The sequence below is a fragment of the Vombatus ursinus genome, unplaced genomic scaffold (genome assembly GCF_900497805.2).
Source record: "Vombatus ursinus unplaced genomic scaffold, bare-nosed wombat genome assembly UNPS02014773.1, whole genome shotgun sequence".
Classification (NCBI taxonomy): domain Eukaryota; kingdom Metazoa; phylum Chordata; class Mammalia; order Diprotodontia; family Vombatidae; genus Vombatus; species Vombatus ursinus.
In genome coordinates this window covers 39,394,152-39,421,214 of record NW_020954551.1, presented here as the reverse complement: position 1 = coordinate 39,421,214, position 27,063 = coordinate 39,394,152, and the positions used below count along the sequence as shown (strand labels likewise).

Sequence of the window (27,063 nt, the reverse complement as noted above, 5' to 3'; positions counted from 1 at the left end):
GGGAGAGCTGGAGAGGCCTTTAGGGCATGTATTATGTGAGAATGGGAGGGGACCTTAGAACTGAATAGGTTAGAGTGGAAAGGGACCTTAGAATATAGACCATTGGACATAGAAAGAACCTTAGAATATAGAATGTTAAAGCATAAAATGTCAGAGCTAGAAGGGACCTTGTAACAATAACAATAATATAATAGCTAGCATTTAGATTGTACTTTCAGATTTGTAAATGTGATCTCATTTAAGTCTGAAGGTAGGTGCTATTATTTCCATTTTACAAATGAGGAAACTGAGGCCCACAAAGAAGTTAAAACTTACTGAGGATCTCACATCTATAAATGGGTGCCTGAGGCAGGATTTGATCAGTCAGGTCATCCAAAGTGATTCTTTTAGCTGTTTTGTACCCTTGGATAAATCATTTCTTCATCCTAGGGCCTCAGATGCTCTCTATAAAATGAGGGGGTTGGATTAGGTAGCTTCCAAGTCCCCTTCCAACCAATGTCCTATATTCCAAGGCTGTAGATGGATGGTTAAGTGGATAAGAATTCTAAACTCTATCCAGTTCAGATCAGGAAGACCTGAATTCAAATCTTGTCATAGATACCAGCCCTGTGTGACCCTAAATAACTAAATCTCCATGTGGGAAGCCCACACATCAGGTAGTCAGAGAGGAGAAAGTAGAACCTGGGCCTCAAGAATTCCAACTTGCAGTTCTTGAAAAGAGATTGGTATGGGCTGGGATGGTCACAAAAAGTCATCACAGGGAAGGTGTCCATGAACTCAGGTTTCAGGGGTGGTAGAGTCCCCTAGGCAGAAGGGACCATTGTGAGAAGAAGCAGGGAGCTAGGAAGATACAAGGTGTGTTTGAGGGATAAATGAGACTAGTTAAGTTTGTAGTCTAGGCTTTGGAGTAGAGGGGGGAATTGGGAGATGAGGGGAGAGCAGGAGAGTGGGGCCATTACATTCCAAAAGGAATGCCTCAAATGTCAAGTGAAGGGAGTTGAGATTTCACCCTTTGGGCAATGGTGCCCCATCTGTGAAAAACAACATTTAAGAGAGATTAATCTCACTGCGTTTTTGTAATTCTTGTGCATGATGGTGGGGTTAAGGTCAACAAGGATTGTGGCATTTGGTCTTGAGAGCAGGGGGTCAGTGACACATCTTCACAACTAACTTCCTGGGCTTTCTTGATCTGCTTTTCCAGTCCTTCCCATCTCTACCCAGAGGAAGCCAGCAGAGGCATTCAATAAAGACTTATTGAAAAGTGGCCCCTGGGAGCTCTCCAAATCTGAGGGCACAGTAGTAATTTAATTCTAATTGGCAAACATGTGTTAAGCTACTACTGTCCTGGGTACTGGGGCAGGCCACTGGTAAGACAGGAACTGTAACTTCCTGGGCTAGTAGGGGAGGATCAGACCAAAATAATTAGAATATGCAAGATTGCATGATAAGTAGAGAGATGCCCCGAAAGGTCTTTGTGAGGAGAAAAGCTGTGACACTTGGTGGGGAGAAGATCAGGGAAGGCTTCCTGGAGAAGGTGGCATTTTAAGTTGAGCTTTCAAAGTTAAGCAGGAATTCAGCAGGTCAAGAGAAAGGACAGCTGGCTAACTTTAAGCATAAAGGGCAGCTGACACAAGTGTGAAGATGAAAAATAAAAGGGAAGACAAAAAAGGCAGGAGTGGAGAGGAGTAAAGCCAGAGTAGTTTAGAAAGTTAGGATGGTCCCAGTTGCCAGAGTGCCAGGCAGAAGAGCTTGAACTTTACCCAGTAGGCAATGGGGAGCCATGGAAGATTATTCAGGTAATATCATGAAAGGCAAGGGACAGACTTGAGGTGGGAAGGAAGACCTATTAATATTGTCCAGGGGAGGGAATACTAATGAAGACCTGTACTAGGGTGGTAGCAATGGGATTGGAGAGGAAGGAGGACAGTATCATGGAGAATGAATAAAACAACATTCAAATGGGACTTTAAGGATTTTTGGGGAATAAGACGTGTGCAGTATAATGGATGGCGAGCTAGTTGGCCTCTGCACCAAGAAGACCTCTGCCTTTTGATGCATATTGGCCCTGTGGTCCAGCGCAAGTCACTTCTTGGTGTTCTAGACAACTGACTTATAAATTGTAGTAACGGGGGCAGCCTGTGTTGGTAGAAGGTTCAGTCCCTTAGGGTTTGGCAGGAATGCAGCCAGTGATGAGAGAGAAAGATGATGTCCAGGTTTAGGAATTGGATGATGTGTGGGAGGTGAGGGAGAACCAGAGACATCTGCAAAGTAATGAATAGAGAGAGGAGGAAGAATAGATTTAATGGCAGTGGAGAAGGTGGAGATAAGAAACTCTGTTTGGGCACGTGGAGTTTGAGATTTTAAAGGTGAGATTTTCTCTTTCTACCTAGCTGGAGTTACCATCTAAGTGGGCTTAGCGCACTGGACACCATTCCTGTAAAGCAGCTCTCACCTGACAGAATTAGCTCTGAATCCAGTATACCCAGGTTTGGATTATATTGAGGGGTTCTTAGTTTAACTGCTTAGCTTATGATAACTCTGTGTCACCCAGTATTAGAAAGTGGGGGACAAGTCACTTTTCCTTCCTGGGCCTGTTTCCCCTTCTCAATGGAGTGGGGGTGGGAATCAGACTCACCCTCGGTGAGTGAAAGTGCCATTTATTTCTAGACTTTTGTCTAGAAATGGAGAAGACAAGGTAGGACTGGTGGAGGGGTAATGACCGATGAGATCTAAGATCTCTTGGCCAAAAAACTCATTTTGATTTCGGGGCATCTCATTTATCTGACATTGCTCAGAAGGGAGCTGGCTCATAGAGGTGAATTCTCCCTCAAATGCCTGCATTGTTTAAATTTTAACTGTTTTTGGATAAGATCTTTCTAATGAATTACTCACTTCCCTGACTTCTTAAATACAACATCAAGATTGATTTTTTTTTTCAACTAAGTAAAAGAGGTCATTCTTTGCCTCATTCTTATCTAGCCTTAATCATTGAATGGGCATTGCTTCAGACAAACTGAGACCTGTGAAAGACCTTAGCTTAAAAATGCCACGGTCTCTCACTGCATCCAGGGCCATCTCCAGTCATGCTGACCTATATCTTGCCCCTGGACCTAGATGGCTTTGGCTAATGACTTTGCACAGCCCTCCCTCACTTAAATCCAGTCCACTTGCAAGTTGCAACATCACCTTCCCGATATCATGGTCCTCTTCAGGAATGAAGGACAAACAACAACAAATACAAGATATTGAACACTGCGGCATTTTTCTTGGTGCCTGGGGAACTTCGTTATGAAAATTAAGGAATAAACTGGGCTGAAATACAGTGAATAATTCCTTCAGTGACTGTGGGATATACATGGGAAGCAATTTGCCCCTACACAAAATGGCCTCAGATTGATTTTTATAATTATTTTTCCTCTTCCCTCAGTGCAAGATAGTCAGCTATTTCTTTTCTGATAGTATGCCTGGGATGCATCTTCTCCCATCTTCCTTTTATGTTTTTTGTATTCATCATATAGATCTACTAAACTCCAGGGAATGCCAATACAAGCAAGCATTGAAGTCCCTGCCCTCAAGAGCTTACATTCAAATGGAAAAAGACACCATATGTAACCAAATTGTTTTGAGCTGTGTGAACCTTGTATAAAGTAAGAAAAAATTGGCCCAGTGAAGACCTGAAGGATTCTCCTACAACTAATGAACTTTGTGACTATTTCAGAAGCTCTGAGGCTTCCTCGATTCCAGGTTTTTGCCCATATTCCAGATGATGAAGGTTACCAGAAATCTGGCAGCTAAAGAAGTAGGGCATAGCTGTAGTAATAAAGCAGGCACACTCTCCCTAACCATGACAAGAAGGTTGATGCCCTGAGAGAATGAACAGCTGTGGTCTTCTCACACTTGCTATTTGTTTCCATTCCTAGGAGTCTAGAACATGAGAATAGCATGGAAGGGACCACAGAGATGTATCTAGTCTGACAGGCCCAACCAGCTCTTCTCACCTTCACTGAATATTCCTTCATTGGGTGGGGAGAAGGGAGAGAAGAAATTTGGAAAAATATGGAACTGTTCTTTTGGATGGTGGACTGTTTGCAAGGTGTGCCAGGCATCCAAAGTCAAGGATCCCCGTGGAGTACTTTACTTCCAGTTTCTACATAGAGAATCAGAGTGTTTGTTTTCTAGAACTGAGTGAGCCATAGCCCTTGGTTTCTCAAAGGGGAAGTTGCCAGAAATGGAACTATAATTTTCTTTAGAAGCAGAGGCTTGCTGCAGTGTAAGGGCTGGGAGGGAACTTGGGAGAGATGGCCTAGAGGAGATGGACCCTCAAGTTGTTTTTTGTTTTTTTTTCCACAGAGGAGAGAACTAGGAAAGTCACATAGCTATGACTAGAACCCAAATCTCCCAACTCTGGGCTCTATGTTCATTCATTTAATTCTTTCCAAAATAGTTCACTTTATCCCTGCACCCAAATGCTTTGGCATCCTTTGCAGTAGGTTTTGTGCCCTGCCCCCATCTCCCGTCTTCCTTTTCCCCTGTCCCTCTTCCCCCCTACCCTTTGCACTGTACGTGGCTCAGGCCCCATTTCACAAAAGGGGAACTAACAATCTAGAAATGTGACTTACTCAGAGTTTTACTGTGAGTCAGTAATAGTCAGGAGTAGACCCCAGTGGCTGCTGATTCACCATCAGTTTCTGAGGCTTCTGAGTTCCGCCATTTCCCAAGCTGCTTATCTCTGACAACATTTACACCGGGTGATTGTAAGAAGATTTGCACTATAGTGATTCCAATTGTGCTCATTCCCGGTCAGGTTAGAGTTGAGCCCTTCCCACTCTGTAAAGAGACATTTATTAGCTGAGGCCTGTCGTAGTGTAAGAGAGAAAGGCCTGAATTATTTGAACAAAGATCTTTAAGCACTTTAGAAGCACCTGTTTCTGAATATTTGAGAAGCTAGTGACAAATTGTTCTTCCGGTCTGTTGAAGCAGGTACCTTAAACACTTGGCCACTCAATCTCCAGTTACCTGAATTTTAAGTTTCTGAATTTTATAAAAACCTACCTTGCTTTACAGACAGTCTTTTGTCTTTCATTTTAAAAATATTATGAATTTAATCATCAACATATATGACATTCCAATATGCAAACTCTTTGGCCTTTGCAAAGAAAAGTTTCCATTGCTCATCATGCTTTCTTATCTATTATAGTTAATTGTGCGTCCTTACCTTCCCATGAAGGCTTAGCCCAAGTGCCACCCCTTGCTAAGGCCTCTGCTGATCCCCTAGTTCCTAGCACTCCTCTCCTCTCTCCACCAGTGGCTCCATTGGTTACATTCATGTGGGCATAATTGTTTCACCCAATAAAATGTGAGGTCCCTGACAATGGCGATTGGTTTATTTCTGTCTTGGTACCCATTAACAAATCATGTTGATCAGTAGGGGAAAAGGTACAATCAGAGTATAATGTCCATGAGGGCAGGGACCCTTTCTTATTTATCCTTTTATCTGTCCACCCTTTTCTACAGTGCTGTGCCCACAGCAGGTGCTTATAATATTTGTTGGATTGGGTTGAACTGAATCAGGTATATCTTAGATTTAATTAATTCAGAGAGGCTTTCTCCCTCACTGGGCCAAGATGAGTGTACTTCATCTGTACTTCAGGAGGGTATCTTGGGGAATCTGTAGTCCATCTTGTATATGTAAATATCTTGGGTAGTGGATTCCAATGTAGATGATATCAGTGGTGCCCTGGAGCCCTGAGTCCTGATGGTGTCTGGTAGTCAGGGGAGGAGGAGGGCTTGGGTGATTGTTTTTTTCTTTTCTTTTTTTTTTAAATGATGTAAATTCTTTGACTGTATTCCTGCTCTGAAGTAGCTGGTGTCAGAGACTAGAACAAGACCCAAATGGGGCAGGAAGGGATCCTGTATCGATATTCCCACTAACCTGAGCTCCTTGAGGACAAATACTTATCTTTTGCCTTTCTTTGTATCCCCAGTGTTTGGCACAGTGTCTGGAAGATAGTAGGCACTTAATAGATGTCTATTGATTGACTGGCATGCAAGGGGAATACAGGAGAAAAGAGGAAATAGAGGGAGTTCTAAACTCATTGCTGTAGCAAGCAGCACATTTATAAGGGCAGTGGGAAAAAGTCATGGGGCTAAGATTCTGTTGTAAACCTAGGCCTGCTTCTGTGGTAACATTAGACAAGTGACTCAGTTCGCTCACCTGTAAGATAACTGTGTTGGACTAGAGCAGGGGTGGGGAACCCTCGGCCTGGAGGCCACATGTGGCCTTGAAGCCACAAGTGGCCTTCTAGGTCCTCGGGTGTGGCCTTTTGACTGAGTCCAAGTTTTACAGAACAAATCCTTTTATTAAAGGGATTTATTCTGTGAAGTTTGGATTCAGTCGAAGGAGCACACTTGAGGACCTAGAAGGCCCCATGTGACCTCGAGGCCACAGGTTCCCCACGTCTGGACTAGAAGATCTTGGAAGTATTTAAAAGGCTTTTCTTCTTCTTTATTTTTGTAAATAGTATTTTTTCCAATTACATGTAGAGATAGTTTTCAACATTCATTTTTGGAAGGTTTTGAGTTCCAAATTTTTTCCCTCCCTCCTCCCCATGACGTTAAGCAGTCTGATATAGTTTGTACATGTGCAATCATGGAAACATATTTCCACATTAATCATGTTATGAAAGAAGAAATAGAACAAAAGGGAACAAAAAATAACAAGAAAGTGAAAATAGCATGCTTCAATCTGCATTTAGACTCTATAGTTCTTTCTCTGGATGTAGATAGATAGCATTTTTCATCATGAGTCTTTTGTTTTCTTGAATCATTGCATTGCTGAGAAGAGCTAAGTCATTCATAGTTGATCATTGCACAATGTTGCTGTTACTGTGTACAATGTTCTCCTGTTTCTGCTCACTTCACTCTGCATCAGTTCATGTAAGTCTTTGCAGGTTTTTCTGAAGTTCACCTGGTCATCATTTCTTATAGCACAATAGTATTCCATTACATTCATATGCCACAACTTGCTCAGTCATTCCCCAATTGATGGGCATCCTCTTAATTTCCAATTCTTTGCCAACACAAAAAGAGCTGCTGTAAATATTTTTGTATATGTGGGTCCTTTCCCGTTTGTATGATCTTTTTGAGATACAGCCCTAGAAGTGCTATTGCTGGATCAAAGGGTATGCACATTTTTATAGCCCTCTGGGCATAGTTCCAAATTACTCTCCAAAATGGTTGGATCATTTCACAACTCCACCAACAATGCATTAGCATTCCAATTTTCCCACATCTTCTCCAGTATTTATCATTTTCCTTTTCTGTCATATTAGTCAATCTGATAGTTATCAGGTGGTACCTCAGAGTTGTTTTAATTTGCATTTCTCTAATCAATAGTGATTTAGAGCATTTTTCATATAATTATAGATAGCTTTAATTTCTTCCTCTGAAAACAGCCTGTTCATGTCCTTTGACCATTTATCAATTGGGGAATAACTTGTATTTTTATAAATTTACTCAGTTCTCTATGTATTTGAGAAATGAGGTAAAAGGCTCTCTTGTGAAAGAGGGCCTGTCAGGGCACAACTGGGAGCAGCTGTGGAAGGTTGAGTCAGAAAGGAAAACCGTCCCAAGATGGAATGGACTTAACAGAGGTAGTGAGCCCCACGTCTTCTTACCCCTCACAGCCAGCCACCTTTACTCTGAGATTCAGTGACACTGGCCCCTTGGCTGTTCATTTCTTGATTCCAGGCATTTTCACTGGCTGTCCCCAAGTCTGTAGTGCTCATCTCAGCCTCCTGGCTTCTTTCAAGTCCCAGCTAAAACCCGACCTTCTCCAGCAAACCCTTTCCTAGGCCTCCTTAATCACAGTGCCTTCCCTCTTAGTTATCTCTAGTTGATTCAGTCTATATCTTGTTTGTACATAATTGCTCATATCTTGTCTCCCCCATTAGAGAGAGCATGAGCACCTTGAGGGCAGGGACTCTCTTTTGCCTTTTGTTGTATTCTCCATTGCTTAGCACAGTGCCTAGCAGGCAGTAAGCCCTTCATAAATATTTATGGACTGACTAAGATACCAGGAGGATGCAAGCAGAGGCTGGATGATCATCTTTTGTCAGGGAATTCCCACTGTTCTTTGGATGTGGCTAAGTTGGGACTTTCTGTAGTGTGGATACCACACCTTACTCTCAGGATGGAGGAAGTTTAGAAGAATTGGGTCAGGTCTCTTAACATTCTGTCATTTTAATACCATTTCCTTGGGCGGAGCCAAGATGGTGGAGGGAAAGCAGTGACTTGCTTGAGCTCTCCCCCCCAAACCCCTCCATTTTAATACCATTTCCTTCTGGGGTCCTGGGGGCTGATAAGTATGCAAGCCAACAGAAAATGGAGAAAGTGTGGTGGAGTGGAAAGAGAAATCAGAGGTCAAATCTCAGGTAAGTCTTCCCTAGGCCTCAGTTTCCTGATCTGTAAAATGAGGATAATAATAAGACCTGAGGTACCTACCTTAGGATTTTTATGTGGCACAAATGACATAATTGTGTGTCAAGCACTTTGCAAAATTTAAATTGCTATAAGAATGTTACTTTTATAGGTTCATATACATATAAATGAATACCCGGGCAGAAATGACACCATCCTCCTTTTTTTAGCTACATGTAAATTGTACCTAGATCTCAAAGGCACAGCCAAGATTTTTAAAGCCTAGTACTGGTCCCCCTACTTAGTCCTTGAAGAAACAGCAGCCTCTGATTCCCCACTGTGACAGTACAATGTGTCTTGTGGAGGCTGCCACAATAAGTTGGGATTATAAATAAGATTGAACCCCAGGGTCAGTCTGCAGCAGGCCAGAAATATCTGCACCCACAGAGGGAGTGGGGCCCAGAAGAATGTTCCCATTCAGTCACCCCAGGGGGGCTGAGCCCACTCATCAGCTGGGGGGTGGGGGAGAGGGCTGAAAGTTAAGGTCTTTTTTCTACATCTCAGGATGTCAGTGAGTCTTCCCCTTCTACTTCCAGTTACTACTACCCTTTGGGCTAAGCGGGGGAAGGCTAGCAAGGTCTGAAGTGACCTTAGCCTAATAGTAGCTCGTTTATATTTATACAGCCCAAGTGCTTTGAATATCTTTTTTTCGTTTTGATTTTTACTATGACTCTATTTGGTCAGAGCGGATTTAGGGTTATACTCATTTTCCAAATTAGGAAACTCATTTGATGTGAAAATTGGGAAGTGTCAGAGTATGGGGCTTAGACTGTAAGCTTACTGAGGGCAGGAACTAGATTATCTATAGCTCCCTCAGAGGCCTAGCACATTTCTCTGTATCAATCAAACTCTTCATAGAAATTCCTATTAATTACATACCAAAAGTCTCAGTTTTAAGCTATTAAGGCTTAGTAAGTCCCTTCCTCCCTTCTTCCCTTCCCTTCCCTTTCCTTTCCTTTCCTTTCCCTTCCTTCCTTCCTTCCTTCCTTCATTAAGTGAATAAAGCTGGCACAGTGGATACTACACTAGGTTTGGAGTGAGAAAGACCTAAATTCAAATCTGGTCTCAGATACTTAATAGCTGTATAACCCAGGGCAAGTCGCTTTAACCTCTCTGCCAGTTTCCTCATCTGTAAAATGAGGGTAATAATAGCATCTACCTCACAGGGTTGTGGGTAAAATAAAAAAATATTATCCTATTTGTAGAAAAGTGCTTTGCCCAGTGCTTGGCACATAGTAGGTTCTATATAAATGCTAGCAATCATTAACTTACACTGAGACTTTTGGCAGTCTCTCTCTCCTCTCCAGGTGGCTAAAGAAAAGTCACAGCTTTCACTTGATTTTGAACTGAATGAGCATATCCTAGCCATTTAGACTTTGTTTTCTCCTTTCTTTCTTCTCCTTTGCAATTCAAAGTAGAATAGACTATAGGGGAGGAGCGGCCTTTAACCAGCTTCAACTACCAGCTTCTACAGCTTTATCAGTTTCTGCTTTTCAGATGCTTGGTGGACATTTCCTGGTTTTCTTTAGTTTTCTTATCAGTAATCAGTCTTGACTTTCATTTCCTGCCTGAAATAAGCCAAGGAATTCAGAGGCTTTTCGTGTGGTCCAAGAGATTAGGAAATATAATATATGTATATATGTATATATGTATATATGTGTATATATATATATATACATATACATAAATCTTTATATCTATATCTATACTACACATGTATCTTTTTGGTTTGGGGGGGCCTGATTTAAATTTTTATTTATATATAAAATATATGTAAACATTTATATGCACATGTGAATATATGCATATTATATACAGTATATATAATACTCATACTACATAGTATATAATATAATATGTTAGTTTACACACACATATTATAATATGTGTATATGCATGTATAAATTTAACTCGGGCCCCCAAATTTAAAAGATTTCCTTGAGTAGAAGAAGACTAGGTTTATAACCATCAAATCTAGTGAGATGAGTATCTGAGCTCCCAGCCTACAGAGAATGGTATTTTCAGTAGGGAACAGTAACTGTGGTGAGACCATTTTCCTCTGAAAAACTGAGGACAAGTAATAAAACCTGAGCAGAAGGATTCTGCTCCAAAGGTTAACTGGCAATGAAAGGTAATTGCTGCTTGACTGGGGAGCGGGGAGGTCAGTAGGGGCACTTCTGTAAGGTCGCTCATTTGGTTAGTGGCAAAACTAGGCTTAGCACGCAGACCTCGGCTCCTAGGATGGTAGAGCTAAGAAGAACTCAACTGGTCAACAAGCATTTACTGAGTGACAAGCACTGTGTTAAAGTGTAACCCCTCATTAGTTTTTTTTTTAAACTGTGACCTTCTGTTTTTCCATGACCTTTATTTCATGATTCATACAGTTCTCTCTCCCACTACCCAGAGAGCTGACCCCTATAACAAAGTTTGCATTTCAGCAGAAATGAGCATATCAATTCAGTTTGTCAGTATATGCAGTGTTCTGCACCCATGGCCCCTCACTTCTGCTGGGAAGTGATGGAGGTGCATTATTTTTTTCACTGATTCTCTAGGGCCCAGACTGCTCATTGTAATCCTGTAGGTGAATTCAGTTTGAATGAGTGAGTTCATTTCCATTTCTAATCATTGTGTCTGTTGCGTTCTTGGTCCTCCTTACTTCACTCTTCATTGGTTCCTATAAGCTTTCCCCAAATGTTTCCCCAAATCTTTCCCATGTACCTTTTCTTACTACATTGTTTTATTCTGTTACAATCCTGTGCCACAAGTCAGCCATTATCCAATCAATGGGCATCTATTTTGTTCCAAGCTCTTGATGCCCATGAGAAATGCTGCTGGTTTGTGGGGACCCTTCTTTCTGCCCTCAACTTCATTAGGTTTTCATTTTAAAGACAAGGAAATTAAGCCCAGAGTTAGGAAGTGGCTTGCCTGAGGTCACCATTTTTGGCAGGACTAGAACCCAGGGCCTCTGCCTCTCTCAGCTCATCAGAATTAGGGTGCAACCCTATTTTCTCTCATTCCCTCCAGTTAAGAAAGAACCTTGGCAGGACTGAAAAGCACCATAATGGGGCCAGGGGACTAGCCAAGTCCCTTCCCTTCTCTGCACCTCAGTTTTCCCATCTCTAAAACAGGGAGGTTGAAATAGATAGTTCCCAAGGTTACTTCCAGCTCAAGCACTATGATTGGGTGACCTCTCTCTGGGCCTCAGTGTCCTTCCCTGCAAAGTGTAGGTGTTAATACTTGAGCTAGTCACACCTGCCCTGCCTACCTCCCTGGCCTTTGAGTGGAGACCAGAATAAGCTGTGAAAGTGCTTTTGGAAAGTTATTATGCAAACACTCTCACCAGGTGCTTACCCTTTTTCTTGGGCTGCTCTGTAGTTTCTGGTTAGGTTGAGGTCATCTCCTCTGGAATCGTAGGGCATCACCTGTTCATCCACACAAAACGTTTTTTGTGATGCCATTTCTGTGGTCCTGAGTTTAGAGAATCTCCAGGTGCATGCTTGGTGTTGCCTAATTGCCTTTTTCTATCAAAGGGGAAGGGAGGCGGGGCTACAAATCTCTACCTGTAGAGAGCACTGTCGTCCCCTGTCAATGGCATTTAGATCTGGAAAAGGCCTTTACAGGTCACTCTCCTAGCTCCAAACTTGTGATGCTATGATCTCTTTAGTACCCATCTCCCTGCATTTTACAGATGAAGAAACTTGAAGCATATAGAGGTTAAATAACTTGCCTAGGGTCATACAACTAGAGTCTGAAGCAGGATTTGAAGCTGAAGCCTCCCTGGCTAAGTTCAGTGCTCTAGCCTCTACATCATGCTGCCCGTTGTGAGCTATAGGGCCAGAATTAGAATCCAAGTCTTCTGACTCTAAATTCAATGCAGTAGACATTTATTAAGCACCTACTATGTGTCAGGTGCTGTGCTAAATTCAATGTTCTGTTTGCAATTCCATGTGGCCACTTTTCCCAGCTCCTGGGATGTAGCCATCGACCAGTTAGCCTAAAGCTCAAAGGTCTATAACTGGGAACTTCCCATTGGGGATAGTGTCTACCTGTTGGGGAACAGGTTTCACTGAGGGCGACTGAATGAGGAAGGGAATAGCCCTTGGCATTGGGAAGAGATGTCCTGAGGGACTCATTAGTGGTGAGTAAATGACTTGTATTTATTGGCCTTGGGAACAGTCTAGATGTGTCCAGCCAGGCAGCTGCTGGGCACATTGCTCCCAGGCTTTGGGCTCACCCAGTGCATAGCTGGATGGGTCATCTTCTGCTCTGCCCTAGCCACGCTTCCTATGAGTCCCTGAGTAATTAATAGGTGAGCAAGAGTTACTGAACATACATACTCTGCTCAGTCGTGTAATCCTGGAGCTAGGAGAGACTTCAGAGGTCTCCCCGACTCCATTTTACAGAAGAAAAAGCTAAAGACCAGTGAGCAGGATGTGAATGGTCTAAGGCCATAGAGCTATTAATTTCAATTCAAATATTCTATATGTTTCTTACCTATCTCTCCGTATATATCTATGTATCTATGTATCTACCTACCTACCTACCTACTTATCTGTCATTCCTACTGTGTGTGAGGCCCTACTCTTAGTGTTGTTTATACACTGAGAAAATAAAGCATAATCCTTGCTCTTTGAGGAGCCTAAAATGTAGGGGAGATAAGACATAGAATTATAAGATCCATTGTCTTCTCTCTCTGTGTCTGTGTCTTTCTCTGTCTTTCTCTCCATGTTGTCTGCCCTCCCTAGACTGTAAGCTTCTGGTGGTCATGGACTGTTTGGCTTTGCTTCACACTTAGCTGTGTCACCCTGGGCAAGTCATTTCACCACTGTCTACCTTAGTTTCCTCAACTGTAAAATAGAGATAGCAATAGCACCTATCTCTCACGGTTGTTGTGATGATCAAATAAGATCTTTATAAAGCCTTCAGCACAGTGCCTGACACATCGTAGACACTACATAAATTCTTATTCTCTTCCCTTTCCCTCAAATTAATAATGTTTATTGATTGGTTGATAGATTTAGAGCTGAAAGGACATCTAATCTAACCCCCTATGTCTTTTTATAGATTTGATCAGCCCAAGAAGTTAAACAAGTTACACAAAGTCTCATAGGTAATAAAAGGTGAAGCTGGAATCTGAACCCCAGTTTTCTGACTTATACACACAGATAGCTCTGTTTGCCACCCCCCACCAAGATTCATGATGTTATTGATGTGGGCTCCTCATTCATGGATGATAACAGCCCTCCCTCCCTCTCTCCAGACTAGAACCCCTGCCTACCCAGCCCAGGATGCTTGCTTCTTTCACTCTGCCAGTGAGATAGAAGAAAACTATCTTTGTTTCCCCTACAATCAAAATAATTATTAGAAAATATTAACATTAGCATACAGGGGAAAGGAGTCAGGAGACTTTAGACAGTATTAGCTTTGTTACCAGCTTGCTCTGTAAATATGAGGAAGTCTGTTTCATTCCCTGGATTTCAGTTTCCTCATCTGTCAGGCAAGGAAGGGAGTGTAGGAGGGGGAGGGGAAGATTAGAGCAATAGTTCCTAAATGTTTGAGCATGAAGATCCTTTAAACATCAAAAAGTTTTGAGGACCTACATAGGATGGTAGATACGCATTGATGGGGGTAAAATACTCAACGACAACCAACTGCTGTGAATTCAGTAACGACTTCAAGTAAACTGAGTTTATTAATCAAAACACATAATTAATAATTCCATAATTAATATGAAACTGCAGATGTCAGGTTTCCCTATTCTCACACCACATGTTTTATTGGAGCTAAAGAAAGAGGGGATTGCCAATGCTTGGAGGCCATAGGGTATCATAGATGTCTTGCAGTGCCTGAACTTCACCAGGCTGAGGCCTGCAGATTTAAGAACCAGTGGGTAGCAGGGAATCAGTCTCCTTCCCTTTTCCCCATTCACATAACCAGACACTCTAGCTCAGCTATTCTCAAGCTTTTTGGTCTAAAGACCCCTATACATGATTAAAAACTATTAAGGACCCCAAAGAGTTTTTGTTTATATCTTTTCATATTTACTATACTAAGAATTAAAACAAATTTGTAAAATATTAATTTATTTGAAAATGACAAAAAAAATTGCATGTTAACTAATATGTGGAATGAAAAATAACCATTTTCCAAAACAAAAAAAAATTCAGTGAAAAGTGGTTTTCCATATTTTTGAAAATCCCTTTATCTTCCATGTAACTGCTTAAAAGAATCTTCCCAAATGCAAAGTCTTGCCTATGTTACTGCCTAATTCAAGAATCTTTATTTAGTGTCTTCCTGTTGACCGTAGGACAAGATACAAACTCTAAATAGTATGGGTCCATCCCACCTCTCCTGAATTATATTATAACCCTACATGAGTTCTCCATTTTGGCCAAAGAGGCTTACTTGCTTTTTGCCTTAGGTTAGCCTTCCTTTTCCAGCCCCCCTGTCTTTGCACAGGCTGTCCCATCTGCCTAAAAAACACATCCTTCTCACCTCTGCCTCTGTAGATGCCTAGCTTCCTTCAAAGCTCAGTTTTTGTCGTTCAGTCATTTTTCAGTCATGTCTGACTCTTCGTGACCCCATTTGGGGTCTTCTTGGCAAAGATACTGGAATGGTTTGCCATTTCCTTCTCTATATCATTTCACAGTTGAGGAAACTGAGGCAATCAGAGGTTAAGTGAAGTGCTGAAGGTCACACAGCTAGTAGGCTTCTGAGGCTGGATTTGAACTCAAGTTTTCCTGACTGCAGGCCTGATTCTCTATCCACCTAGCTGCCCCAAGGCTCAGTTTAGGCACCACCTCCTTTAGGAAGCCTCTCCTGATCCAATTTAAAAAAAAAAAACAAAACAAACTTATTGTTAGTGAGCTGTCTTTCCTCAAATTATCTTCATTTTCTCTATTTAAACATCTTCACCTCATCCCCAGAACGCAAACTCCTTGAAGTCAGGAACTGTTTGTATTAGTAACACTGCCCTTCTCCATTGTAACTGCTGCATTAATGCTTATTGAATTGAATATGGCATTTTAGAGCTGGAAAGAATCTTAAAGACCCCATAGTCTTCTTTATTCAACACTTCCTCTGTGCTCCTCCCTTTCCTCCTTATAGAATAATTGATGGTCACTCCCCTCACCGCCTCCACCCATCACTCCCATCCTGGGACAGGGACAATAAGGGCAGAACCCTGCTTTCTCTGAGGCAGAAAATCAAGGACCAATCCCCTGCCCGCCCACCTTTAAAAATTAAACTATAACAAAACCTAAGGCCACAGAACAAAACATCTTGTCTTATACTGTGTTCTGGGGCGAAACTTGAATACCTCAGGGTCTCCTGAGCTGAACTCCAGTTTATCTCAGTCTGCTAAGAGGGACAAGAAGTGTATAAAAGTGAGCGCAGACTGAAGACACTTGTTTCCCTGGCTTAGTAACATGCTAGGACTCCCACTGGCCTTTTAGATTTAAGGTCATTTAAGGACTGGGTAAATGTTAGGAACACCCTAATGGTCTTTTAATAGGCCTCCTGGTTTTTTTTTTTTTTTTTGGTGTGTGTGTGTGTGTGTGTGTGTGTGTGTGTGTGTGTGTGTGTGTGTGTGTGTGTTTTCTTTTCCTTTCTGTATTAAGCATAGAGACTAAATAGCTCATAAACACGAGGCCACATCCGGTCTCTGCACCTGACTAGCCCAATGTCTCCCAGTGTGCACCAGCATGCACGTCTCCCTCTCTCAGGGAATTAGGTTGGTTTTGGCAGATGGGAATGGGCAGTACAGAGAATGTAGAGGTCAGCAGAACTGTAAACCCTACTTCTGGGTCACTCCAGGTGTCCCCATCCTAAATAAGGGCTAGTGGTATGATTCTAAGAGGAAGGGGGGGTGGAATTAAAAAGAAAAAAAAAAGAAAAGGAAATCCCTAAGTGGAATTAGGTTTTACTCAGCATGGTGCGATGGAAAAAAGCCCTGGAGTAGAAGCCAAGAAACCTAGATTCTATCTCAGCTTTGCCATTTATTTGCTGTGTGACTTTGAAGAAGAGGTTGTACCTTTCTGAATCTTAGTATCTTCATCTGTAAAATGAGGTGGGAGGCAAGGGGCAGAGCAGGGGAAAGTCTTGGCACACTTGATAGAACAGTAGTTTTAGAGTCAGGAAGAAGACCTGGCTTAAAATACCCACCTCACGGTGCTTTCTGGTATTGTCGCTCACCAGGTTGTTTTGAGGATCAAATGAGATAATATTTATCCAAGTGCTTTGCAAACCTTAAAGTGCTATAAAAATAGTAGCTATTATTAACTTAATAATATCATTATTATTACGTACTGTGACTTGTCTTATAGGGCTGTTGTGAAGAAAGCACTTTGTAAATCTTTTAGGGAAATAGAAATATGAAAATATTATTATCATTATTATTTCCATAGCTTAATTTGGGGAAGGGAGAGCTAGAAGTTTGGGGAGGGAGAGGGAATTTCTTTGACCCTGTGATGTGTTCATCACCAAAATAGATTTAAGAGTGCTAGTCCAGCACTATGGAGGTGCTGATTAACTTTTCCTGGGCACCATGCCTACTGGGTAGCTGCCATCAGGTGCTCAGAGGGGATAACTAGGCTCATGGGAAAACTTTTTTTTTTTTTTTTGCCTAAGGCTGTGGACAAGTAAGTGAAGCAGAGGTAAAATAGATGAGCCCACTGGCTTTTGCTTTTTTCATAAACATTTAATTCTCCATTGAGAAAGTTCCATGACCATCTGCCCAAGTCATGCATGTCCATAATCTTGAGTGTTCCTTTCACCAGGCTAAACATTCCCAGTTCCTTCAAAGGGTCCTCATATGGCATGGGCTTGAAGCATTCATTTACTATCCTTGGTGTCTCCCTTTGCCTTTTCTCTTGTTTCTCAAAACAATACTATCATGTGAAGGATCAATTATTTCTTTAATGGGACAAACTCCCTGGTAGATGCTTCTATCGTTTCAGGCCTCCAGTCAGCTTGAATTTATTAAGCACCTAATGTATGCTTGGACTGTGGTTGGGACTGGAGATATAAAGACAGAAAATAACACAAAGCTTTTGTAGATTTAGTCCCATGAGTTTGCTTGAGACATATAAGGTGATTTGCCCAGGGTCACACAACTGGTAAAGATGCTACGGAGGCAGTAACTGAACCCCAGTGCTGCTGAATCCAAGCACAGCAACCCTATCTTTCATCAACTGCCTAATAATAATGATGATGAAAAATGAAATGAACGAACTCATCCTATTTCTCAAACTCCCTGAGAGCATGGACTCTTCGTGTTCACTGTGCTAACTTGCATGTAAGCTTGACAGATGCTAGACACTTAATAAATGCTTGTTGAAGATTTTAAGGTCAAGAACCATCAGGGACATTGATTGCTAAGATTTCATTACCTCATCCAACAGGCTCTATGGTTACACCATCCATCATTAAAACTAATGCCACTGCCCAGCAGTCCACAAAAGCCAAGTCTGTCTTGTGCCACCTGAGCCTTGATCCGCCATGTTTAATGGTCCATTCACACAAGTTCATTCAGCATTTGTAGTACTCCTTGCAAAGAGTTGGCAGCAGGCCTGGGAAGGATGGCTGAGGTGATATCTTGCGTACGTTAGTATGCATCCACATGTTTCTGTGCCCAAGTGCATTTTGGTGGAAGGACAACTCAATAGACTGCCTTTTTTCAGAAAGAAAAATGCTCACTCTCTGCTTGCCTCACGGTGGTGCTGCCCTCTGGTGGGGACTTGTGTCCCACACCTTTTTCACCTGAGCTCTTACCCCTTTTGGGGCCTCATTGCCTCTCCCAGGTTGCATTGGGAACAGGGCCATGGCCCTTAGAGAACTGCTTCTACATTTGTGTGGGGCTCACTCTGGAGCACCTTAGGGTGGTGCATTAGAAAGGGATTTAAATCCCAGCTCTATCTCTTTCTACTCAGGTAACCATGGTTACCATTTAATTTCTACATGGGTGACCTTGGTTGCAATTTTGCTTATTGAAGCTTTATTTTCTCCTGCTTGCAAAAAGGAGGGTGACCTCTAGGTTGGTCTCTTCTAGCAATAAGTCTAATCTTAGTGACTTGAGCTTTCTTTGGAATATCTTCTTAAAAGCCCATCTCCTTTAGAACTTTCTTTGTTTTTTTGGGGGGGTGGGGGTGTGTGGAAGGAAGGTTGCATGAGGGAAGTATTATGGATTCTGACCCTATTAATGTACAACAGGGGTGATCCCTGCCTTACCCCAGCCCAATTGTCCTTCCATACCTGCTTAGAAGTAGGTAAGTGTTCTTTCCCATAAAACCATATCTGAACTCTGAAGGAATCCCAACCACCTTCATTAGTTGCTCAGTTTATAGTCGTGATTAATTAGATGGGACATATGAAAATTAAACCAATTAAGTGTTTATTAATGTACACCTAATATGTGCAGGTCTCTTTGCCTAGGAAACAAAGAGATTTCTCCTTCCACTAAAGGCTCTTTGGACTTTGGAGAGTGGGGTTAAAGACTGTCATCTCTTTGTCACTACATTTCAAGATCTTAGCACAAATTCTGGCTTGTAAATGCCAATAGTAATGTTTGTCAAATGAATAAGTTCCTGGTCATTGGAAAAAGAAAGGATATAATCAGCTTATACTCCAGTGCTATTGATTTTCCATTTGTTTTCCCCCTAAACCTCACCTCAAAATGTTCCAGGTATTCACATATAATGTTGCTTATAGTGTTTGAAGAAAAGGCACTTCAAAATACTCCTAACTTTTAGCCTGCATGTTACAAAAGAAACTCAAACTCATTGCCTCATTTCTAGCACCTCCTCCCAGGTCTAGTTCAGAGCCCATCTCCTCCATGCTGCATTTCCAGATTATTCCAGGCCTCACTGATTTTTATTTCCCTCACCTGTCATAGTACTTGTATCCATTTGTCATGAACCTGATAGTAACTATTATTGTCATCTTCCATTGGGATTTAACTTGACTGCTTTTTAAATGTCTGTTTATGCTTTGCTTCTCTTGTGGGGAGTGCAAAGCTCCTCAAGGGCATTGATTAGCAAACAATCAATCAAGAAGCATTTATTAAGTACCTACTATATGCCAGGTGGGAGAGCTTTACAAATAGCAAGAATGAGACAATCTCTCCTCATCAACAGCTATATCCTGGTTATCTTTGCTTGCTCCAAAGTATCGAATAGTCCATTACTTTCAGTATGTTGACTAAGGATGAGATTCTAGTGTTTACTTACATGTGTTTTCAGGTGTTAGTCATGGCCTCGACTCAGTGGGAAATGGGAATATAGAAGCAAGTCTAATAAAATCCTGGAGTTGAAGACTCCCAAATGTCTTCCCAGGAAAAGTATGGGAGTGGTGAAAAAATAAGAAAAGGTTAATTAAGGTCTTAATGGAGAAGGTGAGGAGGAAGCAATAAAGGTTACAGTATGAGGCTTTCACCCTCTTGGCTTCATTTTCCATCTCTGAAAAATGAAGGCTGTTGGACTGGACAATTGCTTAGGCTTCTTCCAGCTCTAACATTCTGTGATTCAAGGCCCATTCCAATTCTGAGATGGTGTTTCCTTTCTATCAGGAGTGGCCTATGGTTGTGGGCTGCTCCTGTGCCCCTCAAATCACTCAGGCCGAGGCCTTTGTCTGCTGTTCTCCTAGCCTTGTGCACTGCCTCCCCCATCCCTGGCGGGCTCATCTTCATCTGCTGCAATTCTTTCCTTCTAGACACCCTCAGTGCTACTTTTGCCCTGAATTCTTCCCTGGTCTCTGTCTCTAAGTTCAATCTCTCCACAGTGATCTTGTTATGTCGATACTTAGAGTCCTATTTTCTCCCCTTATAAAGTCCTATAAAGGATGGGGACTAGTTGGTAGGTGCTTAATAAATGCATAGCTCTGACTCAAGAAATGAAAGTGCTTAGACTAGAGAAGGGGCATTTTAAAAAAGCTGGGTCTGTCAATCAACACATGTTTGTCACCTACTATGTGCCAGATGCTATGCTGAGAGCCAAGGACACAAAAGCCAAAGACTGCCCTTGCCCTTGAGGAGTTCATGGTGTAATGAGGGAGATAGGCTGCGAACAGCTGTGTATAAACAAGATAGAGATGGGGAAAAGTGGAGATAAGCCCTGAAGGAAGGCTTTAGCCGTAAAGGACATCCAGGATGGGCTTCTTTCCCAAGGTGGAACTTTAGCTGAGCCTTGAAGGAAGCCAGGGAGGCCATGAAGTGGAAGCATTCCAGGTGTGGGGACAGTCACCGAAAACACTTGGAGTCACACGGTGATTGGCTGTCCTCAGTATCCAGGTGGAGTGGGATTGAGAGTCAGGAGGCTAAGGTTCTAGCTTGAGCTATGCCATTTATCTTTTATTCAATCTTAGGTAAGTAACTTCCGTTTCCTGAGCTCCACTTTCCTTCCCTGAAAAGTGGGGGTTCTTTGGGGTTCCTTCTGGCTCAGACATTTCATGATTTTTCCAAGGTACGCTATACCAACCTAAGCTTTATCCCCAAGGTGGAGGAGGAGAGAGAGGGAGAGAGAAGAGAGACAGAGACAGACACAAACACAGAGAGAGAGACAGAGACAGAAGAGAAGAAAAGAGGGGAGGGGAGGAGAGGGAGGAGAGACAGAGAGAGAGACACAGACACACAGAGAAGAGAGAGAGAGAGAGAGAGAGAGAGAAAAGCAGTGTAAGAATACTCCCTGGATGCTTTTACATTCGATAGGTTCTTGTGATGAATATAAACCTTCACCCTCCTTTATGCCACCTATAAAAAAAGCAAATAGGAGTACAGCAAATGGCTGAGGGGGCTGAAAGGTGGGGGTGAGAGTGTGGGAGAGTATTAATCTCAGGATAGTACATGTGAATTTTCCTATTTTCAGTGGATTCTGGAATACAGTCCTCATGTTCACAAAGATCTTTGTATTTCTGTTTAAGAAATTCTAAACTAGTCAGATTTTCTATTGGATTTAGCTGCATTTTCCCCCTATAGCTATAGAATATTACTTGCCAGAGGAACTCAGCTGAGTGACCACTGAGGTCGGCCATCAAAGGCAAATGTGACTGTTTGAAAGGCTTTCACTGGACATAGTATCATTACTATAAGAACCACTGCCCCAGGGTTAAAGACCTAAGAGTTATGTCGTGCTTTTTTTTTTTTTTTAAATAACAGCCTCTAACAGTATAGGAGCTAACCTTGGCCCAAGAGGAGTTGGGTTGGAGCCCTGCTTCTGATACACAGTAGCTGTGTGACCTTGTATGAGTTGCTCAACCTCCATGGGCCTCAGTTTCCCCGTATGTAAAGGTGAAAGAGTTATATTACATGCCTGTTAAGGTCCCTTCCAGCATGTGGGTCTGTGATCCTGGTCCCTGGGAGGGGAGGGGAAATGATTTGCTCATTCACTCACCCATTGGTCCGTCTGAGTCAAGATTAGAACCGACATCTTCAGATTCCTGGCCAGCGTTCTTTGCCTCAGCCACAGGCACCTAACATGTGAAGGGGCTAGCAGGGGAGGTAATTTTCCTCCATTATGGAGAGCCCCAAGGCTTGCAGAGTGGAGAGGTGACCTGCTTGAGGTCACGCAGCAGCCAAGAGGGGGCCGACAACTTTGCTGTATCTGCTTCTCAAACACTCGTGGGTACCTCTGCCAAAGTCAGCAGCCTGAACCAAGACAGTGGAAGAACTAGCAAGATCCCTGGCCATGGGGATTTAAAGCGATTAAACCAAATAAGCGAGTCTTCACAGAATACCTCCTTATGTGTAAAGTGCTGTCATGGGAGCCTGGGGGAATGTACAAAGAAGACTCAGTCCTCTAGAGACTTGCAATCTGGTCAGAGGTGACAGAGACATGTGGAAAGTTTGTAAAAAACAACAAAAAAAAAAACCCAACAACCCAGAAAACATTTAAAGATGTGGACGACAGTTCAAGACACCAAAGGAATGAGATGTCACAAGGTCATATGTGATCAATTGCATAGGCTTTAAGTGCTGAGACTTCAGGGGTGAGGGTTTTCAGTAAAGCCCATGACATTAGCTTAGCTATACGCTTGTTGTTTTTGTTGTTGTATTTCTGGAAGTAAAGCCAGGTTTTTTGTTTGGCCTCATAGACAAGGCCTGGGTTGAAATTAAGGACAAGCACAGAGTGGCCAAGTTGGCATAGATATAACTCAAGCATTAACTTTGGGCTAAAACACTACAGCTCTTTCCCTGGAATATTCAGCTCATTGAAGGTAAGTTGGGAGTCAATATACCAGAGTTCTAGGCCCAGCTCCATGGATTTGGGCAAGTCAGTGTGGTATGCTGGGGAGAAACAAACCTGAGTTCAAATCATGACTCAGCCAATTACTAATTAATTTCTGTGACCTTGGGCAGATCACTTGGACTCGAAGTCTCCTCATCAAAAAAGGGTGTCTTTTTCTTCGTCTATAAAAGATAGGGACTCAGTGATCTCATCCAACTCTAAATTTATATTCCTTCTCTGAACCTTGTTTTTTATTTTATTTTTAAATCTACAAAGTGTAAGGAGATTGGAATAAATCATTTCCATGGTCTCTTGTAGTGGCAGCAGTAAATCATAGAATAACTCTTAGATGCTTAGTGAACGTTTTTTGGTTGAATGAATGAATGAATAAATGAATGAATAGATTTAAACCCTATAAATTCCTTAGCCCAATCATCTCACTTCACAAATTTGGCTTAAATTCTTCACTTAGGCGGTCTACATGACCCACCATTCATCTGATCATTCCCAACTATTTACATGGTATCATATAAAAGACAGCTAGGTGGCACCATAGTGAAAAGAGCACCAGGCCTGGAGTCAGGAAGACTCATCTTTGTGAGTTCAAATCCTGCCTGCGACACTTACTATCTGTGTGACCCTGGGCAAGTCCTTTTTGCCTCAGTTTCCTCATGTGTAAAATGAGCTAGAGAAGGAAATGCCAAACCACTCCAGTATCTTTGCCAAAGAAAACCTCAAATGGGGTCACAAGGAGTCAGACACGACTGAAAAACATCTGAACTGAACCATAAAGGACAAGTGGTATTAAGCAGTTTTTAATATTGCTATAGCCTAGGGCGGGGATTAGAAGGGATCCAGTTTGTTTTTTTTTAATAGAGGCAACTTGGTATAGAGAGACAGTACTGCCCCAGGAATCCGGAAACTGGATCTCATATTAACTAGGAGAGTGACTTTGAACAAGTTACTCTGTCCCTCTGGGGTCTAGTTATTTCCTCTTCTACAAAATGAGAGGGTTAGACAAAATGAGCTCTAGGTCCCTCCTGGTTCTAACGCTATGATTTTAAGTGGGTGAGATTTGCTCTCCCTACCCTCTCCACTCCTTTGAAATTTTTCCTGGTTCTTTGAAAATTTCTTGTGAATGCTAATACATGGAGAAAAGACTCTAAAAATGAAGAATTATATATTTTAGTAACAGCAAAGTAACTCTGGGATTTCTGCCAAGGAAAATAGCTCAGTTTCTAGCTGGAGAACAGCTGGGAAGTGGCATGATTCTAGAATGTGTGTAAAAGGGTACTTGTCTCTAAGGCATTCCTTGCCAAGATTCCAGGGACACTGCTGCCGTGTAAGATACTGTCGAAGGAACCAGCAGGCAAGGTTGGAAATGAGCAGATGGACTCATCAGGTGGGCCATGATAGGGAAGGGAGAGACATATCCAAGGATCAAGTTGTGAATTGGAGAATTGTAGTAGTTATGCAAAAACCCTAGAGACCTGGGCTCTTATCCCACCTCTGCCCCTGAGGAGGGAAAAATCTCTTGTATAGGAAGCTTTTTACGACACAGGAGAATAAAAATCCTTATCCATGGGTGGGGTATGGGACTCTGAAGAAGAGATTTTTAGAAGTCATTTTCATCTTTAAGATAGATTATTTAATGAAAGTGGGCTGGGCGATTGCTATTATTGTTAGTAGTAATATGACAAGTAATGGGATCACTTGGCCCTGAAATGCAGGTATTTGAGGTCAGAAAGCTGAAGACTTCATTTTTAAAAAAAGAAGGAGCTTAAATTATTTTTGTAATGGCCTTAACTTTGTGTCTTTTTGTGTATAGCCAGTGGCAAATGACAATGCCCCAATCATTGAGGAAAATGCCCTCTTAAAACTATTGAACAGTGGCTCATTAGTGGGGGAATAAATAGGCAGAGCAGCTAGGCTGCTTGGAGACAAGAAGGCACAAGATCATATTCCACCTTAGACCCTGGGCGAGTCACTTAATCACTGCCTGCCTCAGTTTCCTTCTCTGTAAAATGAGGATAATCGTGCCACTTATCCCCCCAAGGTTGTTGTGAAGATCAAGGTAATGATGTGTAAACTGTTTGCAGAGCGCTATCTACATGTAAACTATAATTACTATTAGTCAGGAACTTGGCGCTGTCATTGACTCATGATGTGACCTTGGGCAGGTCACATCCCTTCTCAGGTCCTCAGTTTTTTCGTTTGTAGAGTGACTGGGCTAAGACTAGCTGACCTCAAAATTCCCTTCCAACTCTCATATTTTTTTCTCTTCTCAGGGATTATGGGGATCAGTAAATCAGTAGCAGAGAGCTGTTGGAAACTGCAGTAAGATGGTTTTTAATTTCTTTTTGTTTCTGACTACATGGAAGAGGAGGAGGAGGATGGGGCCCACCATTGTGTAACAGAAGGACCTATTTCTGATGTTGACGGGAGAGGAGTTAGAAAATAGGATGATTGAGATGGCATTTTTTTCTGATTCTCTTCTGCAAGGTGCCAGCAATTTGCACCCACCTACTGTCATTCCTTAAAATTTAAGTAGTTGGGAATCTTTCAAGTGAAAAGTAAGAGTAAAGTCATGCAATCAATGTTAATCCTAGAGATCCTTTAGTGAATCCCCCTCACTTTATAGTCAGGGAAACTGATCCCAAAAGAAGAAAAGGGACCTACCCAAAGTCACATAGTAGGTGAGTGGTGCACTTGGGACAGGTACCCAATTTTCTTGTGTGCTATGTTAGGTTTTTTTTTCCCCTATACTTTCTCTCCACTTCTCTTTTTAAATAATGATATCATTAATAATTATATTAATAGCTAACTTTTATATAGAGCTTTAAGATTCACGAAGTGCTTTGCAGATATTATTTTATCCTCACAATGATTCTGGGAAGTAGATGCTATTATTATTATCTTCATTTTATAGGTGAGGAAACAGAGACAGTCAGAGGTTAAGTGACTTAATCCCCCAGCTAGTAAGTAGGTATGTGAAGCAGGCTTTGAACTCGGAGCTTCCTGATCCCAGGTTTAATACTCTATCCACTGTACCACCTAACGGTCTCTCATTATTAGAAAAATACAGCCTGTTTGAACAACGGGTTAAAGGCTAGGTGAACATACTGAGTTTTAGCACTGACTTACCAGATGGCTCTATACCCAGGCTTCCTTTCCAGTATACCAGCCTGTTTTCTTGGTCCATGAGCCTTGAGAAGGCTTATGTACCTAATGCCTGTTTCTTTTCATCGCTACGTCAATGGTGGTATTGTATACTGGGGGAAAAAGTTGGCTTTGGAGTGGGAACCACTAGATTTGAATCCCAGTTAGACCAATTGCTTAAATCTCTCTGGGCTTTGTTCTCTTTGACCATAGAAATGGCTGGACTAAGTGACCCTTAAGATACTGTCTAGCTTTGGAGTTTATGAGCCTGAATTTCTTTTTTAGAGTTTGATTTTACAAGAAAACGGGAGCCTGGGGAAGTAAGGTAATTTAGCTTGCCCAAGCCCATATGGCATGCTGGTTTTGTGAATATCTTCAGATAGGAGAGGGGCAGAAAGTCTCAAGTTAAACCTTTAAGAATGAAGTGGCCTGAAGTCCTGGGAGCCTTGGGGGTGGTTGCTTTGTGTTTTCTCATTAGCTAAGAACACAAAAGGAGACAACTTGATTTAGTAGAAGATCGATGAAGTTTGAGTCAAAGGAACATCTCCTTTACTGTGGAGACTCTGGAGAAGTTCCTTTACTGGGTCTTAAATCTCTCGGCTCTAAAATGAGGGGAAGGTCACCTCCTGGGAGAGAGGTGATGGGCTCAATGGACAGGAGTGGCATCCACTTCTGGACACAGTCAGTATCGGGATTTGTTTTGCTTGTGACTATGCATATTAGTGCCAAGGATTTGGGGGTTATCTTATTTATTTTTTTTTCAATTGAGAGAAGAGAGAAATGGAATGTTTGTTAGTTTTTTAAAAAAGCAAAATAAGATAAAATTATGTTAAAAATGAAATCAGGGGAAGGAACTTGATCATTGTTTAGTCATTTCAGTTGTGTCCAACTCTTCATTACCCTGTTTGGGGTTTTCTTGGCAAGGATACTGGAGTGGTTTGCCATTTCCTTCTTCAGTTCATTTTTCAGACGAAGAAACCAAGGCGAACAGGATTAAGTGACTTGCCCAGGGTCACATAGCTAGTAAGTGTTGGAGGCCAGATTTGAATTCAGGAAGATGAACCCTGATGCTCCATCTACTGTGCTACCTAGCTGCTCCACAGACTTGATCACTAGGGTCCTAATCTTAGGATCCTGTGAGATTAAATTGGGCCCCACCGTCTTGTGAGTGGTGCCCCAATGAAGTGGTAGTATAGAGCCAGAACTAAGA

The 27,063-nt window shown here is 42.1% G+C and overlaps 1 protein-coding gene across 5 annotated transcripts in view; it reads left to right on the top strand.

The window, feature by feature from the left end:
* Positions 1 to 27,063, top strand: part of SLC6A6 (solute carrier family 6 member 6) — a 137,080-nt gene that overhangs the window by 35,339 nt on the left and 74,678 nt on the right. Inside the window, exon 1 of one of the 5 annotated variants that reach the window (XM_027864003.1) lies at positions 2,453 to 2,486. The exons of the other annotated variants lie outside the window; for them this stretch is intronic. The gene's annotated coding sequence lies outside the window, so the exon portion shown is untranslated. Of the gene's footprint in view, positions 1 to 2,452; positions 2,487 to 27,063 lie in introns of those variants that run through there. 5 annotated transcript variants of the gene reach the window in all.